The following is an 18,618-nucleotide window of genomic DNA, read 5'->3' as shown; positions in this document are numbered from 1 at the left end:
CCACCAACCGGTACTAAAGTTGATGCGCTGCTATCCGCAGTGCACAATGTTTAGTCCCACCTCTAGTTGAGAGGAGCTCGCACTGGTTTATAAGCCTGCCGCGGCTACCGTGTCGAGCTCCTCTCTAAGCAGGCCTTTGTGGGCTTATTGCAAGTCTTCTGCCCTGTGGGGCCTACTGGGCCATACGGGCCTGCATCCTGTCCCAACTAAAGGTTGGGTTTCTACTCGTATGTAGGCCGTGCCGGCCCAGTAGGCAGGCTGTTTTTTGCTTTATTTCAAAAAAAAATTCAAAAAATCCTTTAGTCCCCGGACCACGGCGCACCTCGTGCCGTGTGTTGAACCGGGACTAAAGGGGGGGTGTACCTTTAGTCCCCACCCTTTAGTGCCGGTTTCCAGAACCGGTACTAAAGGTCCTTACGAACCGGTACTAAAAGTCGTTTTTCTACTAGTGAGGATGGACGAATAACTGTCAATAAAAAAAGTGGTTTAGTCCCATGGACCCCCATTAAGCTATCGTTTTTGGTTGCTACGAGTTAACTCTCCTACTGAACCGGCTCCTTCAACTAACAACTCTAGCATATCCCCTATCCTAAAAGTCCAAAACGTATCGTTATGCCATTTTCCTATAATATTTAGGTAAATAAATGCCATCCTAAAAAATTTAATGCCTCTAAATCCAGTATTTTTGCACAAAAATTCATTTGAAACACATATTTAAACTACTTCATTTCATTATTAAACAAAGGTACTAGCTTAACATCAAATCTATCATACTAGAACAGTTGACCGGAAGATAACTTCGATTCACCCAGCCAGCAGGCGGGCGGCGTGCTTATCTTGTGTGACAACAGTCCATTTACCTAGTACTCCCTTCATAAAGAGATATATAGTGATCTAAACTTCTTATATTTCTTTACGAAGGGAGTAAATTACTAATATAGATCAGCATTGAACTAGGTAAGACCCCTCGCCCCCCACCCCGAGTTGATCCCTGCTACCTCTATTATCTTAAAAGCACGGGTGTTCCCATCAATGGCCCATCACAGTATGCATGAGAAAAAGTTGTCCATTATTAATTGATCTCATGCACACATGCCATCTCATCAAAGATCCACTCAACAAGCATGAGAAAAGATTCCATTATATTATGACACTTAATTAAATTCAATAAATATCATCAGCTACACAATAATAAAAAACAATATATAATATGTATATTTAGTTTTAGTTCATATTTTTTTGCGAGATTTAGTTCATATATTATTAATTCAACTATTCATGTTTCATAAAATTAAAATCACTCGAAATATGTTGTAATCTATACCCACACTCTGGGTATCCTCTAGTATCCAAATAGGTAGTGGTATCCTCTAGTACCAAAAATAGGCAATGACACAAATCGAATTTCCAAAAGGAAAAAGTAACAATGCCTTAACATGTGAAGTCATGTACTCCCTCTGTTCCTAAATATAAGTCTTTTTAGAGATTCCAATATGGACAGCATACGGAGCAAAATGAGTGAATCTACACTCTAAACTACATCTATATACACCCGTATGTAATTCATATTGATACCTCTAAAAAGACTTATATTTAGAAACGGAGGGAGTAGCTTTTTGTACTACTGGCTGACTGTGGGCTCTGTGAGCTGTTTTTTTTTGCTGGTTGTGTTATATCAGTGGTTGGTTTATATCGGTTTTTTCTTTGCGGGTCGGTTTATATCTATCGGTAGTTGACACACAAATATATGCAGCCAACAAAAACTGGAAAGCTAGGATCCAAATGCCTTCCGGATCACACTAAAGATAGCTAAGCTAGCTCACAAACTGAATTAATTGGATAGGGCAATGGTCCTTCCTTGGTGCAATTGTAGATGGATGTTACGTTGGTAGCTAGCGTTGTTTGGTTGTCGCCTGTCTGCGTACCGATTGATCTGAACGGTGTGCATGCATGTGCAAATCTGTCGGCCAGTCTGCTGTCTGCGTCAGATTTTTTTTCTTGTTTTTTTGCGTGAAAGCTGTCTGCGTCAGATTTGTAAGAGAAAATCCCCGAGATTAGTATTGTTAGGATTTAATTAATATTGTAATTAATGAGATAATCCTCCCTTGTATAACTGAACGTGCGTTGCCAATCCGGCAAGCGTCACGACGGTTTCCTCGGTCCCCCTCGAGTGGACGCGCCCCTTCGCTTGCGCCCCCTCCTTTTGTATATAAGGATTGATCATCAATGAAATTGATACTGATTGGATTCATTTCGTAATCTGTCTATTAACACGTTATCACGCACGTCTCTCCGCAGAGAGCGAATAGGCCAGATGAACTTCGCCGTCCCCGGCGAGAATCGGGGCAGCAACTCTGGCAGTCTCATGTCCGGCGAACTCCATGGGAGAGAAAATTGCTGGAAGAATAGGAGGCATCGGTTATGTACGATCTTCACGCTCAAACAATGGCGACCAAGCGACGCAGGGACGCAGACTTCAGCGGTGAACTTCGGCGTCGGCGTTGACGACGGTCATGAGGCCACGCCCAAGATCACAGAAGAGAGGAAATGCCTCTAGACGTTGCTCTGGGCACTGAACGCAGCGATGCACCAGGCCATCCATGGCAAAGAAGATCATGCATCCCTACAAAATATGAATCAGGAGCTGTCTCTTGTGATTAAATCAACGATCTACTCCCTCCGTCCGAAAATACTTGTCCTGAAAATGGATGTATCTAGATATATTTTAGTTCTAAATACATCCATTTATATCCATTTCTTCGACAAGTATTTTCGGACGGAGGGAGTAATAACTAATCGGCATGTAGCCTAGGCGCAGGAGATATGATCGATACTCCAAGCAAGAAGAAGGAATTCGTCAGCCACATCACGCACATGCAGCCGAGAGGTAACAGGCGAAAACCACTCACCCGCATCAGTCGCGTTGGCGGCACCACGTACATGGTGTGCGCAGCGGCGCCTTGCCCGCGCGGTGGCCCTGGGCCACGACCGCTTGGGGCCGGTGAGGCACGGCTTCGGCAGCAACCAACGGATGTCGAACGTCGCGACGGCGCATGGCGTCGGTGAGGCGCGGCTTCGGCAGCAGCCAACGGATGTCGAACGGCCCGACGGCGCAGGGCGTCGGCGTCAGCTCGCGATGGCGCATCAGCGAGACAAGCGACAGGTGGCGGGAGTAAATTCTCCTTCAGAGGAGGAGGACGGCGAGCCAGGGCCCTCTCTCCCTCGCCGTTGAGGCGACGACGGCGGATGGCCGGGAGGCGGCCGAGGCCGCCGTTTGGATCGGAATGCGGAATTGGGGGCAGTTGTTCGATGGGGACGGAAGCCGTCCCGTCGCCTCTTCCTTATCCGATTTGGGTCGGTGCGGACCTGTGGGCTGGCCAAAGACCCATCTCGGTCTAGAAAAAAAAGAAAAAAAAAAGGATCGGAGTGTGTGTGTGTTTACAGTAATTTCAACCCAGAACTATTTTTTATTTTTTTTCCTTTTCTGTTTTAGCTTTTGGCTAAACAGTTTCTGTATGTGTGTGTGTTTACAGTAATTTCATGTATATTACTGTATCGTAAAGCACACTAGTGTATCAACATATTTGATTAGGCAATTTGATGGTTGCTATATGTTGATGATTCTTGAAAGTAAATTTACTAGAGAGTAAATTAATGGGCATGAAGATTTCATGCGGGATATGTTGAACATATCCAGAAAGAATTTGCTGAGTTTGCCTGAATCTCAGTTCTACCATAACCGCACATGCTCACGGGGCTCTTTCTATAGATGATATAGCATACTATGTTGCATTGCACTTCATCTCACATCACCTACACCCTGATCTGTTGGGATCAATAGAGAGTGGTGACGATACCTATAGTGCATAGAGAATGGACGCTCGTCTGATTCCATGACTTCGAGTCAGTGACAACATACAATTCTATTGTGCATCAAATCAACTGAAAGTTGAGACTCTACAATAGTGTAGTTTCAGATGCTAGTCTCATCGAAATGCTTTGCACTTTTAATCCTTTTTTTAGGATCTGACTGGAAAATTTCATCAATGGTGAGGGAAAGTGGAGACATGATGAGAAGCATAATATGAATGGAGCACAAAAGGGCAAAAGTCATTTCTTGGAGAATGACAAGGTCAGTAGCCTCGGTTGCTACCCATGTGGTTATACGACTCATAAGGCAAGGAAATGTGATACTTCCATGCATTTGGTGGATCTGTACATCCATCAATTGGCTAAGGGCAAGAGGCCCATGGGAACAAGTGTGAATCTTACTTCACTTGCAATAACCATGATTTCCCAATGGTTGAAAGTTCTCAGATGTTCCTCGGAACATGGGCAACTTGGATCATGCTCAGCAAAAGGAAGGTCCACTATTGAGTATCGATGACATGTTAGTGGACTTCAATTTTATTGACATATATGGAGACCGGATTCAGTCTCTTTTGTCATGCATTGTAATCATGTCTATAGACATATTACATGTTGTAAAATGAATTATGTCCATCAACATAATATGATAGCTATGTCATCAGACATGATGCTTGTGGTATGTCCTCTGACATATATAGTTTATGATGTATGTATTATTTCTATATGAGTTCAATCATATGTTGAAATTGGTTTCTTTCTCTTTAGAAACTTAGCGAAATAATCCAATTGAGAAGGAAATGTGTTAAGTGGAAACTGGGTCTAGTAACACGATATTTTGGGAGATTAAGTGTTTCCATTGCAAGCTCTTGATAAGAGTAATGGAAGTGTCATGACAATTGCGGTCGTGATACGGTAATTGTTGGTTCTGGTCAAGCCACGATTGCACTCCCTATGGGTACTACATGGTAATCATGGGTGCATATATGTATCTAGATTCTACTCGTACCTTGCTGAGTTTCAAGGATATTCATAATGGTTTCTATGTTGAAACCCATAAAGCGAGTGAGGTTGGAAGCCTACTCATGACTCAACAAAAGGGATTTGAATGAAATCCTAGAGTAAATGTCTTCTCTATCTTTTGGATTGTACTATACATTGATTAAATTAGATACGCATTTGGCGTATAAGATAATTTTCTAGAGTCTTGATAAGTTCAAGATATGGCAACATTGCCTGGGTCCCCCTAGTATTGGGACGATGAGAAAATTATTGATGGTCCAATTGGACACAAATCTAATGCTGTGAATTTTCTAAATTCATTGAATTGTATATGCACGATGTGTGCAAACCGGGAAACTGATCACAAGGCCATCTTATCTCATGAAAGAGGATGTGCCACTAAATTTCCTTGGATAGGAGATATATATGTGATCCAATTTAACCGTTATATGGGATATTCCCATATTTTATAGTGCTTTTGGATGCAAAATTGAGATGGTCCAGTGTGTGTCTTATTATAAGGGACCATGCTTTTACATAGTTGATTGCTCAGATCATTAATTTGAGAGCAAATCAATCCTAGCACGGGATAAAATCCATCAGAATGGATAATGCTGCGAAATTTAGTTCGTGAGCATTTGATGATTACTACCTAGATTGAGGCATAACTATGGAGCATATTGGTACTTTGTGTACATATACCCAAATTGATTTTGCGGAATCACTTGTCAAGAGGATAAGTTGATAGCAAGATTGCTCCTACAGAATTGTAATCTCCCAACATCTAGTTGGGGACATTGCAGTTTTACGTACTGCATATACAAATTCGACGAACTGCATATTATATGGTCTCCCCGTTGCAGTTAGTACGTGGAAATGAGTAAGTATTTCCCATCTGCGATTATTCGGTTGTGTTGGATATATACCAAGTTCACCAATGCAGTGTACATATATGGGCCCTCATAGAGAAATGGGGATCTATGTGAGGTACAATTCTCCTCAATCATAAAGTACCTGAAGTCCTTAGAAGGGGACTTATTTATGGCCTGGTACACTGGTTGTATTTTGATGAGGACATTTTTCCGGCATTAGGGGGAGATAATAACCACATTGAATGCCAGGAAAATAGAATGAGATGTGAATAGACATCTAGTCCTTAGGTCCACGTACGATAAGTCTGAACTGGAGGTTCAGAAGATTATCAATTTGCAAAGTATCGCAAATAATCTGCCAGTTGCATTTACTAAGTATATAGGTGTCACAAAGTAAAATGTTCCCATAGTGAATGTGTCAGAGAGAGTGGATGTGACCCATAGGTCCACTCGACCACCGATGCGGGGGAGAAATATGGACACAAGAGGACAAGACTTCATGGAAGCGTCCAAGGGGAATGAGGAATTCTCAAACAGTAAATGCAGGTCAACTTCATGTTGATATTCAACCAAGGGTTGAAATACACCTGAAGGATGTTGGACACATCCAGGACCCAGCACGAGTGCGCACACAAAATTGGTGCTGGGACATCAGAAGACCTTGACTCAACTATTGTGGGAAATCACAAAGAGTCAAAAGGTATTGATGAAATCTCCACTATGTTTATGGATTCAGGAGAATCATATAATATAAAGTCTACATTATGTCGACATTTATTTCTTCTCGAGAATTGCAAAATACCTTGAATTGGATCGATAGCTTAAGTCCATGCATGGCTGAGTGTCTTGGACACTCTGGTTGATCCAAAGGAAGGTAGCAATTGAGGAGGCGCTCGCTCTCAAGAAGAGAGGATATTGACCTGATCAGTAATATCCACTCCTCTGAATGTGTTCCTTGGAGGAGCACAGTTGGTTTTGTTCATGAGAAATGAAAACCAAGAGGTGGTGAGACATGAAGCGAGGCTTGTAGCACAGGGGTTCATGCAGAGACCTGTCGTCATTTATGATTAAACATATTCTTCTGTTATGAGTGGATTAACGTTCTGATATTTCATATCACTGGCAGTGAATAATGAATTTGTATATCCAACTGATGGATGTTGTGACTTCATAGTTTTGCAAGTCACTTGATTCGGATATCTATATGATAGTTCCTGAGTGAATTAAGATTTCGAATTTAATCGCAACATATATTGCGTGAAGCTTCAAAGGTCAATTTATGACTTGAAGTAGTCGGCAAGGATGTGGTATAACCGACTGAGTGAGTTCCTTGGTTAGAAGGGTTACTCAAACAATGATGGTTGCTCATGTATGTTCATCAAGAAATCCAAAGAAGGATTTGTACAAATTGTGTGTATGTTGATGTTTTGAATATCATTGGAACTACACAAGAAATACATGAGACAAGCAAATCATCTTATGACGGAGTTTAAGATGAAAGATTTGGTTGAGACCAAACTTTGCTTGAGTTTGGAACTTGAGTGTATTCCATTGGGAATACTTGCTAATCAGTCTACATTTGTCCAAAGATTGTTGAAAAGTTCAACATGGATAAATCATATCCATCAAACAACTATGGTGTGTGAGATCTCTTGAGTAATAGAGATAAATACCCATTTGTACCTAACGACGGTGATGAAGAGGTAGTGGAACCGAGTCTCCCTATCATGGTACAATTGGAGCACTAATGTATCTAGAGAGCTGCACCAGGCCTGGTATATCATTTGCAGTATTATTATTGGCTAGATACAATATATCACTGATCAAAAGGCATTGGGTTGGTGTGCAGAATAATTCTGGATATCTTCTAGACACCAAAATCTTGGTTTGTTTCATGAGAAAAATTGAGATATGACCATTGTTGGATATTGTGATGTCGGGCATATATCATATCCCCATGATCCCAGATCACGGATTGGTTTTGTCTTCTCAAATGGAGGCATAGGAAGTCGAGAAGAAAAACCATTGTGACTGCATCCACTAGTCATTCTGAAATCATTGATTTGTATGAAGCATCGCATAGATGTATGTGACCTCTCAGAATGATGAACTTTGTTGAAAGTTCAAGAGGGATTGGTTCATTGGAACTACCCACTATTATCTATGAAGATAATGTTGTTTGTATACACAGATGCAGACAGGTTATAAAGAGCAACATTACAATGTGTATTGCTCTGAAATTGTTTAGCTCCATGAGTTGCAAAGAAATTGGCAGCTAAATATCTTGCAAATAAAGTCATGTGATAATCTTAATGATTTGTTCAGAAAGTCTTTATCAAGTTCTTCATTCTAGAATTATGTTAATGAAGTTGGTATGATATGACTTTGTGAATGCAAGATACAAGAGGAGTGTACTCCCATATGATAACCTGTTCAAGATCTTTGGATCTTAGATATTGTACTCTTTTCCTTTATGAGTTTTTTCTAAATGGTTTCTCATGAAAGGTTTTTAATGAGGCAATAGTAATACAAGCATTGCGATATGTCATTTTCTCCTTATTTTCCCACTGGGTTTTCGGAAGGAGTTTTTCATGGCATATTAGGCATATCTCCTCATATTTTTCCTACAGGGTTTTTGGAGGAGACTATTTCAAGGATGATCAACCAGAAGGACAAGAGAGGATTAGGGGGAGTGTTAGGATTTAATTAATATTGTAATTAATGAGATAATCCTCCCTTGTATAACTGAACGTGCGTTGCCAATCCGGCAAGCGTCACGACGGTTTCCTCGGTCCCCCTCGAGTGGACGCGCCCCTTCGCTTGCGCCCCCTCCTTTTGTATATAAGGATTGATCATCAATGAAATTGATACTGATTGGATTCATTTCGTAATCTGTCTATTAACAAGTATCACGTTTGTGTCTGATATTATCTACTCATCTATCTATCCGTGACATACGTGCCAGAGCTGCTTCCACAAGAAATTGATCGAATTTTCTCTTCTTCCTACCGCGCCATGCAACGACAAGATATTTCATGCATGCCTGCATGTAAATGAAAAGAAATCAAGTTTTCATATTGGTACAAATATTTATTTTATCATACATACTTTTTTGACCAGAATTTACCACACATACTAAAATGGACAGTAAAGAGAACTACCCATAATTTGGATGAACAGTTAGCGGTTCAACTTGTAATTAAGTCATCATGGATAAAATCTCAGCCATGACATCCTCATGCCAAAAATTCGTTTGGTGGCTTCATTAAATTGGCAAGTCCAAATGTTGTGTATCAATAGGCTATGTGCGCGCATGGATATATGTGTATGTCCAGTACGCAGCTAGAATTTTAATCTAACTAAGGCGGTCCAATTCGCAGTTTTTTTTTTCACAAATACAACATGCCAACATACTACTAGTAGTCTTGAATTTATCAAAATCACAGATCGATAATTTATTGCAAGCATTTAATATTCAAACCTAAGTCTATAATTATCATTAAAGAAGCCAACAAACGTTATTTGAGATAACGCATTGTAATGACCAGGAAGGTCTTAATTGTGTTCAATTATGACATCTTCATTCTATTTGGAGAAAGTGTCTTGCACGCTCACACACCTATTGTTTTTTACTTTGTTGTATGAAAAGATCTTCATATGAAACAAAGCGATCGATACATAGATCCATGCATATCTGTGACAGGCCTTCAGTCGCAGAGAGAGCGGCAAACATAGTACCATAGCCCTATAGCAGGGGAAGTCTACACTTGTGCATGCGTCATCCATGCTTCCGTCACCACAAACATGCATGCATCCTCGAGGGCCTGGGTGTATGTATGCGCTCGATCACTCTGTCCACAAGCTTCACGTACCACTAGAAAATGGGTCCACATAACGGTCAATCCACTGCTATTTTTTGCAAAACATTTCAGTCGATTTCACAAATAAAAGCTGAATGGATACAACTGCATGCGCTATTCTTCTACAAGCAAAATATAAGAATGGGCAGATTTTAGATAAAAGCAAACTTATAAGTAAGAAGTTCAAATAAAAACAATGGCATATTTTGAAATGCGTGGCTGGTGCAGAATAAATGTGTAATTCCAGATTAAACAGATACTCTGAAAGAACAGTCGACTGGCTACAACAGGAAGTCCACTCGACTTGTCGGAAGCAAACCAGCATTTTTTTAGGGAAAATAACCTTTATAAGCTTGCTAGGTAAATCTTGAGAAGCCTAATAATAATAAAGTTATGTTGGCATTTCTGCTGTAAACTCTTGATTTCAAACAAAGAAACATAGCAAGAAAGGGTTGCGTCGAGTAGACCCATTCGCAGGGATAGTTCTAAATATTGTAGTTGGCGTGCAAGCCAGTGGTCCGTGTTGAATGCTCCAAGGCCATCAAACGATTTGTGATGGTGATATCTTATCTAGGCCATGATGTTTTATGTACCCTTCAATACGGCTGCGATATGGTTCTTGTTATCAATCACGCATAGCCTTGAAAAGGAAAAAAAAATAGAATGATTTGCAGCGGTGGTACTTCATCTAGTCGATGATAGTTTATCTACCCTTTGATATGCTTGTGATATGATTCTTGGTGTCGAACACACATGGCCTTGAAGGAAAAAAAATCTAAAGCTCATGCATAGCAAGGATATCTACAATGACTCCAAGGACATCCACATCATCTTTAAGTTACTGTGACACATACACTCTTTGTCCCTTGTTTCTAAATAATGTCCTTTAGCACAAACCACATATAATCAACAATAGGTAACAACTTCCTCTGTCCGGGTTTATTGGGCCCCTTTGTATTTGAGGTCAAACTTTGACCATCTATATAACTAACATGTGATTTATAAGCCACAAAAAGTATATCACTGGATTTGTATTTGAAAGAGGCTTCACGCCATATAATTTTCATGACATATAGTTTGTATTTTATTAGTTAACTTCATAGTAAAAATATGACACTAAATACTAAGGAGCCTAATAAACCAGGAGGGAGGGAGTACTTAGCTAGCTTGACTGAAAAAAAATGCTTAGCTAGCTATGGTGGTCAAAAAAATTCCTAATGAAGAAAATATGGCATATATTCTGGATTAGAGGAAGTACTATTTTGCCCCTAATTACCTATATCATGATTCCATCTGGCATAAAAAACTCCCACGAAATAAATATGTAACTACATTGTTTTCCTTGTTACAAATCTCTGTTGTCCTTCAAACAAAATGTATCATGCATTATTTCCTTGTGGCTGATCAAAGTGGCGCCTTAGAGTTTATGTGGTAGTCAGAGATACATTGAGGAATAACAGCCTCCACATGGTACACGAACTATTATTTCACTTTCTGGTTGTCTTCCCCTGGAATATTTTGAGTGAACAACTGTGATTGGAAGACATATTTTCTTCCCGTGGTTGCCCAATTACTTCATTTTGTGGGCTGATTTTCCAAGCCACTTACTACATCGATGTTTTGGGATGGGTTTCATGAAATTGCTGAAGTCACACTCCCAACTTGCACTCAATCTTGATCCTGTCTTGCCCCTTGTAATTTTTCTGATGACCGATAATTATATTAGATAAGATATTCGGAACCTAGGTACATCGGTACTCACATTCTAAAACTTGTAACAAAATACAGTTGTATGTTTTGAAAAAGAAATCTGAAACATACCATGGATATCGGTATTGGTTAGAAGCGTGCGCATGTAAATTTTCATAAAATAACATGATCATTTGTGAGCTGTGCGAGAATAAAGAAACTGAGAATGCTATAGTATGTTTAAGTTTTGAACCATTTTTTCTTTTATAAAAACAGGCAAGTTGCCTTTTCTAAACTGAAACCGTATATAAACCATTTCTCAATGCCAGCTTCTTCGATACTGAATTTAGCTATGTCGGTGCCACATATCTTTGACGGTGAAAAACATTAATATTATCACACAGCTGCTCACACACACGTGAGTCCTCACAGCTGTTCACGTTAGTCCTTTCTCTTGCAGCTAATTTTCCTGTTTTCCAAAGATAATAAATTAGCTAATTAACCTACTACAAAGTGACATAGTCACGTGATTACCCGTCACATGGATGATACATATTACTAAAAATGTGTTTAAAACCAATTGTGAGCATGAAGAGCTGTATTAAATTTGATGGTGTAAAATGCAATGAGCTTGTTCATAATCTGACTCTCAGAAGTCCTTTCTCTTATCTGTCTTTCTCTCCTCTTTGTTTCGTATTAGCAAAAAAAATCACTTACATACTACCTCCGTCCTGGTTTATTAGCCCCCTTCGAATATAGCGTCAAAGTAGTATTTACCTTCAAACACAGTTCCCAGGCTTTCAGTTATGTGGTACAACCACGTTAGCCATTTTATTGAGTATCAGCTTGAAGTTAATCACGTACTCGGATAAATATAAGAGTATTTAGATCACTACTTTACGGAGGGAGTGGAGCTTCATGGAGGCAAAGGGGGCCATGCACTAGTAGAAAAAGGGTTAAACGTGAAGCACATTAGTGCCGGTTTGTATTTGAGCCGGCACAAATGTATACATTAGTGCCGGTTCCAACGGCTAGCCGGACCACTCTCATTAGTACCGGTTCGTGGCTAACCTTTAGCACTGGTTCGTGCCACGAACCGGTACTAATGAGAGTGGTGGCAGGATGTTGTCAGTCTGGCCCCCTCCAGCACCTTTAGTACCGCTTCTTGGCACGAACCGGTACTAAAGGTCGTCCTACATAAACCCTTCGTCCATCCGAGCTCGATCTGTTCTTCCCCTTTCCCCTCTCCTCTCTGTTCTTCCCCTCTTCCTCTCGAGCTCATCACACATTTTGCCCAAAAATTGTCAAGATTTGAAGGCCCCCATCCATTCAAATGATCACAAAGGTTAGCAACTTTGTCCTTTCATCTCTCATTGCTAGATTAGCTCTTGCAATGCTTTATATAGTTATTAATTTGTGATTTTAGTAATTTGGGAGGATATATATATATGTGCTAGTATTTGATTTATATGCAATTTGAGGTTAAAATAACACTTAGTTTGCATATGTAGGTGTGGTTTACTTAGTGCCTTCTAAATCTCCGTCGTAACCACCGTCGATCGCCCGCACCGTCCCGTCGCCGGCACCACCTTGTGATGAGCCTCTTGTTCATGAAATTTTATATAAAAAATTGATGTTTGTGTGATTTGGATATATAGTTACTCGTATAATAATTATCTTACCCGTACGTTATTTGTTATACATAGTGCCATGGTTTTGATATCCGTCCCCTTCGGCCCTCGTCCTTGTTACGATTCGGATGTGGTATATTCTCTTTTAAAACTATTTGTTGCATTTCGTGTTTATGACAAATTATGCCCATCAAGTTGACATAGATATTTTTATCTAGGAGGTATGTGAACCGGAAATTCCAACCGACCCTATTGTCGAGAGGTTAAATTTAGTCGAAAGAGAAAATGAGTACTTGAAAGAAAAATTGAAAAGAATTGAGGGGGAGAAGATGGAATTGGAGTTGCATGTTGCCGATGTCGTCGATGATCACAAGATCAAGAAGGAGAAAATGCGCTTGAAGATTAGAAAGATTAGAAAATATGCCATCGATAGTGAGGCTTGGTATCATTATGCTGTTGGATCAATTGTTACCTTAGTTGCGATCTTGATCGCATTTGTTGTTGCATTTAAATGCTTTAGCTAGAGAGTTATTTGTTTGTTGCATTTAAGTGTTGTATGAACTTGTATTAATTTGGTCTATTCGGTGTTGTGTAATGAAGATGAGCCGGCAATGGATGTACGATGACCGATGTTCTCCCCAGTTCGTTGAGGGCGTGCATACTTTTCTGCTTGCGGCTGAGGCAAACAAGCAGGCGGATGGTTTTATGCCTTGTCCATGTGCTGGCTGTAAGAATGGTCGCAATTACTCTACGTCAAGAACCATTCACGTCCACCTGTTTGAGTCCGATTTCATGCCCCACTATAATGTTTGGACCAAGCACGGAGAAAGAGGGGTTATGATGGAAGACAATGAAGAAGAAGAGGACGACGACAGCTATCCTGGCCATGGGTTCCCTGAATACGATGATACAACAATGGGGGAAGAAGCTGAGCCGGTAATGCGGGAAAAAGCTGAGTCGGCAATGCGGGAAGAAGCTGAAGAAGAGGCATCAGATGAGCCCGTTGATGATCTAGGTCGGGCCATTGCCGATGCAAAGAGAAACTGCGCAAGTGATTTGGAGAAGAAGAAGTTGCAGCGCATGTTAGAGGATCACAAAAAATTGTTGTACCCGAATTGCGTAGGTGACAAGAAAAAGCTGGGCACCACACTGGAATTGCTGCAATGGAAGGCAGAGAATGGTGTATCTGACAAGGGATTTGGAAAGTTGCTAGTAATGATAAAGGATATGCTTCCAAAGGACAACAAATTGCCCGAGAGTACGTACGAAGCAAAGAAGGATGTCTGCCCTCTAGGGTTAGAGGTGCAGAAGATACATGCATGCCCTAATGATTGCATCCTCTACCGCGGTGAGTACAAGGATTTGAACGATTGCCCGGTATGTGGTGCATTGCGCTATAAGATCAGCCGCGATGAGCATGGTGATGTCGAGGGCGAGCGCCCCAGGAAGAAGATTCCTGCCAAGGTGATGTGGTATTCTCCTATAATACCACGGTTGAAACGTTTGTTCCAAAACAAAGAGCATGCCAAGGCGATGCGATGGCACAAAGAAGACCATAAGAAAGACGGAAAGTTGAGAGTACCCGCTGACGGGTCGCAGTGGAGAAAAATCGAAAGAAAGTACGGGAAGGAGTTTGCAGATGACGCAAGGAGCGTATGGTTTGGTCTAAGCGCAGATGGCATTAATCTTTTTGGGGAGCAGAGCAGCAACCATAGCACCTGGCCTGTGACTCTATGTTTGTATAAACTTCCTCCTTGGTTGTGCATGAAGCGGAAGTTCATTATGATGCCAGTGCTCATCCAAGGCCCTAAATAACCCGGCAACGACATTGATGTGTACCTAAGGCCATTAGTTGAAGAACTCTTACAACTGTGGAATGGAACATGTGTACGTGCATGGGATGAGCACAAACAGGAAGAATTTGACCTAAAGGCATTGCTGTTCGTGACCATCAATGATTGGCCTGCTCTCAGTAACCTTTCAGGACAAACAAACAAGGGATACCACGGATGCACGCACTGTTTGGATGATACCGACAATATATATTTGAATAGTTGTAAGAAGAATGTGTACCTGGGACATCGTCGATTTCTTCCGAGCAGGCATCCCGTAAGAAAGAAAGGCAAGCATTTCAAAGGTGAGGCGGATCACCGGACGAAGCCTCGCCACCGTACTAGTGCTGATGTACATGATATGGTCAAGGATTTGAAGGTGATATTTGGAAAGGGTCCTGGTGGACAACCTGTTCCAAAGGACGCTGACGGACGCGCACCCATGTGGAAGAAGAAATCTATATTTTGGGACCTGCCATATTGGAAAGACCTAGAGGTCCGCTCCACAATCGACGTGATGCACGTGACGAAGAATCTTTGCGTGACCCTGCTTGGCTTCTTGGGCGTGTATGGGAAGACAAAAGATACACCTGAGGCACGGGAGGACCAGCAACGTATGCACAGAGAAGACGGCATACATCAGGGTCATGCAAGCTACGCTCTTACCAAAGAAGAGAAGGAAATCGTCTTTGAATGCCTGCTCAGTATTAAGGTACCGTCTGGCTTCTCGTCGAATATAAAGGGAATAATAAACATGGCAGAGAAAAAGTTCCAGAACCTAAAGTCTCATGACTGCCACGTGATTATGACACAACTGCTTCCGGTTGCATTGAGGGGGCTTCTACCGGAAAACATTCGATTAGCCATTGTGAAGCTATGTGCATTTCTCAATGCAATCTCTCAGAAGGTAATCGATCCAGAAATCATACCAAGGTTACAGAATGATATGGTGCAATGTCTTGTCAGTTTCGAGTTGGTGTTCCCACCATCCTACTTCAACATCATGACACACGTCCTAGTTCACCTGTGCGAAGAGATTAACGTTTTGGGTCCTGTATTTCTACACAATATGTTCCCCTTTGAGAGGTTCATGGGAGTCTTAAAGAAATATGTTCATAACCGTGCTAGGCCAGAAGGAAGCATCTTCAAGGGCCATCAAAATGAGGAGGTCATTGAGTTTTGTATTGACTTTATTCCTGACCTTAAGCCGATTGGTGTTCCTGAATCGCGGCATAAGGGCAGACTGGATGGAAAAGGCACGCTAGGAGGGGAACAAATAATATGTATGGACGGACATTCTCTCACTGAAGCACACTACACAGTTCTACAGAATTCCGCCTTGGTGGCTCCGTATATGGATGAACACAAGAATTTGCTACGCTCCAAACACCCAGAGTGGTCTGATGACTGGATTACACGTGAACAAACCAGGAGTTTTGCCAGCTGGTTGCAGACACGTACCATGCATGACACCTCTATTGAAGACGACCTGTACTTGCTGTCCCAGTTACCATCTTCGAATATAATGACTTTCAAAGGGTACGAGATAAATGGTAATACATTTTACACGATCGCCCAAGATAAGAAGAGCACCAACCAAAACAGTGGTGTCCGCTTTGATGCAGAAACCAAGACGGGAAAGGAAACATATTATGGTTATATACAGGACATATGGGAACTTGACTATCGACGTGGTTTAAAGGTCCCTTTATTTCGGTGCAAATGGGTCAATATGACACGAGGCGGGGTAACGGAAGACCCGCAGTACGGAATGACAACAGTGGATCTCAACAATCTTGCGTATGCAGACGAACCATTCGTCCTAGCCAATGATGTGGCACAGGTTTTTTATGTGAAGGACATGTCTACCAAGCCAAGAAAAAGAAAAGATAAGGAAGCGAATGCATCGTACGATGAGCCAAAGCGGCACATAGTTCTTTCTGGGAAGAGAAACATCATGGGAGTGGATGACAAGACAGACAAGTCAGAAGATTATGAAAAGTTTGATGAAATTGCTCCATTCACAGTGAATATTGACCCGAGCATCCCGTTAAATGATGAAGATTTTCCATGGTTACGGCGCAAAGGGACACACGTGAAGAAAAAGTTTCACACCCAAAGATCTGGGATGTGATCGGTTCACTAGCTATCATCACTTTCTTCTGTGTTTCGCACCGAGAGGGGAATCTCTGTAATAGTTAGGGTAGTTATGTGTTTTGGCATTTGAAACGCGAAGAAATTTTATGTGCAAACAAATTCACACTAATTTCAAATAATTCAAAATTTAAACTATTCAAATTTAAAAACTACGGGCACTAACAAAAAAAATAGCAGAAAAGAAAGAAAAACTATAGCTGAAAAGAAAAAAACTATATAAAAAAACTACTCAAAAATAAATAGAAGAAAATAAATATAGCAGAAAAAAAACTACTCAGAAATAAATAGAAGAAAAAATAAAGCAGAAAAGAAAAAAATTATATTTGCTATTTTTCAATCTTTTACAAAATGACCGTGAAATTGAAAATCACTACAAAATGAACTCTGAAAATGTTGAATTTTGGCAAACTAGATGAAAAACTACTCACAAATAAATAGAAGAAAATAAATATAACAGAAAAGAAAAAACTATACAAAAAACTACGCAAAAATAAATAGAAGAAAATAAAGCAGAAAAGAAAAAAACTATTAAAAAAATTGGGGCGCTGCCCTGTGGGCCTGATAGGCCACAGGTGTGTAATTACAGGCCTTAAAGGCCCAGCAGACTCACAGGGCAGCGCGCAGAGTTTAGACCCACAAGCCTGCTAGCTATATAGAGGAGTTCGAAGTGGTAGCCGTGGCTGGGTTTATAAACCAGTGCGGCTGCCCTTCGCCCGGCGAGGTGGGACTAAACTTTGGGATGGCAGCGCGACCCCTTTAATACCGGGTGGTGGCACAAACCGGTACTAAAGGGGGGGCCTTTAGTACCGGTTTGTGCCACCACCCGGTACTAAAGGGGGTCGCTTCCCGCCGCTTGGCCTGGCCAAAACAGGCCTTTAGTACCGGTTGGTGGCTCCAACCGGTACTAAAGGTGCCTTCTATATATACAACAGCTATGAAAATTTCAGTTTCCCTCTCTGTTTGTTCCTCTGTTTCCGTCTCCGTCGCCGTCGCCGCCGCCCTCGATCGTCTCCGTCGCCGCTCGTCTCCGTCGCCGCCCCTGTCCCCGTCGCCGCCCCCGTCCCCGTCGCCGCCCTCGTCTCCGTCGCCGCCCCGGGCCCGTCCCCGTCGCGCCGTCCCCGTCCCCGTCGCGCCGTCCCCGCCGTCGCCTCGCCGTCGCCGTCGCCCGCTGTGAGCTCTCCCCCTCTAACCCCTCTCCCTCGCCCCTGGCGGCCACCATGGGCGCCGCCCCTCCCCGAGCCCATACACACACACACAAGCATGCATGAAGACATACACACACACGTACATATGTATTTTGTATGTTTAATTAGTTTAGATTATTTAGTGTTTAATTAGTATATACGTATTTTGTATGTTTAATTAGTTTAGATTATTTAGATTATTATTTTTTCACTATTATATATGTATGAATGCATGTTAGATGGATATAATTAGTGTTTAATTAGTATGGAAATTTTTTATATAATGTTGTTTTTCAGTTTTTTAATGGATGTATAGAAGTTGTGTTTTCTGTTTTTAGTGTTAGATGCTTAATTAGTATGAACTAGTATATAGATTTTTGAAATAGTAGAAATGTTAGAAATTTTAGTTATCAAAATCCAATCATTAAAAAAATATTATTTTTTGCAGGCATATAGCTAGTATTTGTTCTCGACGATGCCCGGCCCGCATCCTCGCCGTCGACCCGTCCGCGACGACGTCCAGC

General features: G+C 41.4%; 1 long non-coding RNA gene and 1 pseudogene across 1 annotated transcript; one reads left to right on the top strand and one right to left on the bottom strand.

The window, feature by feature from the left end:
* Window positions 1-2,223: 2,223 nt before the first annotated feature.
* LOC119294256 lies at window positions 2,224-3,340 on the bottom strand. The gene is made up of 2 exons (XR_005143392.1): window positions 2,910-3,340; window positions 2,224-2,623 (listed from the first exon to the last, which is right to left on the bottom strand). It is a non-coding gene; the product is annotated as an uncharacterized LOC119294256 (long non-coding RNA).
* Window positions 3,341-13,521: 10,181 nt separating this feature from the next.
* LOC119294425 lies at window positions 13,522-16,857 on the top strand (annotated as a pseudogene).
* The last annotated feature ends 1,761 nt before the right edge of the window (window positions 16,858-18,618 follow it).

The sequence above is a fragment of the Triticum dicoccoides genome, chromosome 4B (genome assembly GCF_002162155.2).
Source record: "Triticum dicoccoides isolate Atlit2015 ecotype Zavitan chromosome 4B, WEW_v2.0, whole genome shotgun sequence".
Classification (NCBI taxonomy): Eukaryota; Viridiplantae; Streptophyta; class Magnoliopsida; order Poales; family Poaceae; genus Triticum; species Triticum dicoccoides.
The sequence above is the reverse complement of the archived record's forward strand: the minus strand, read 5'-3'. Positions and strand labels throughout refer to the sequence as shown.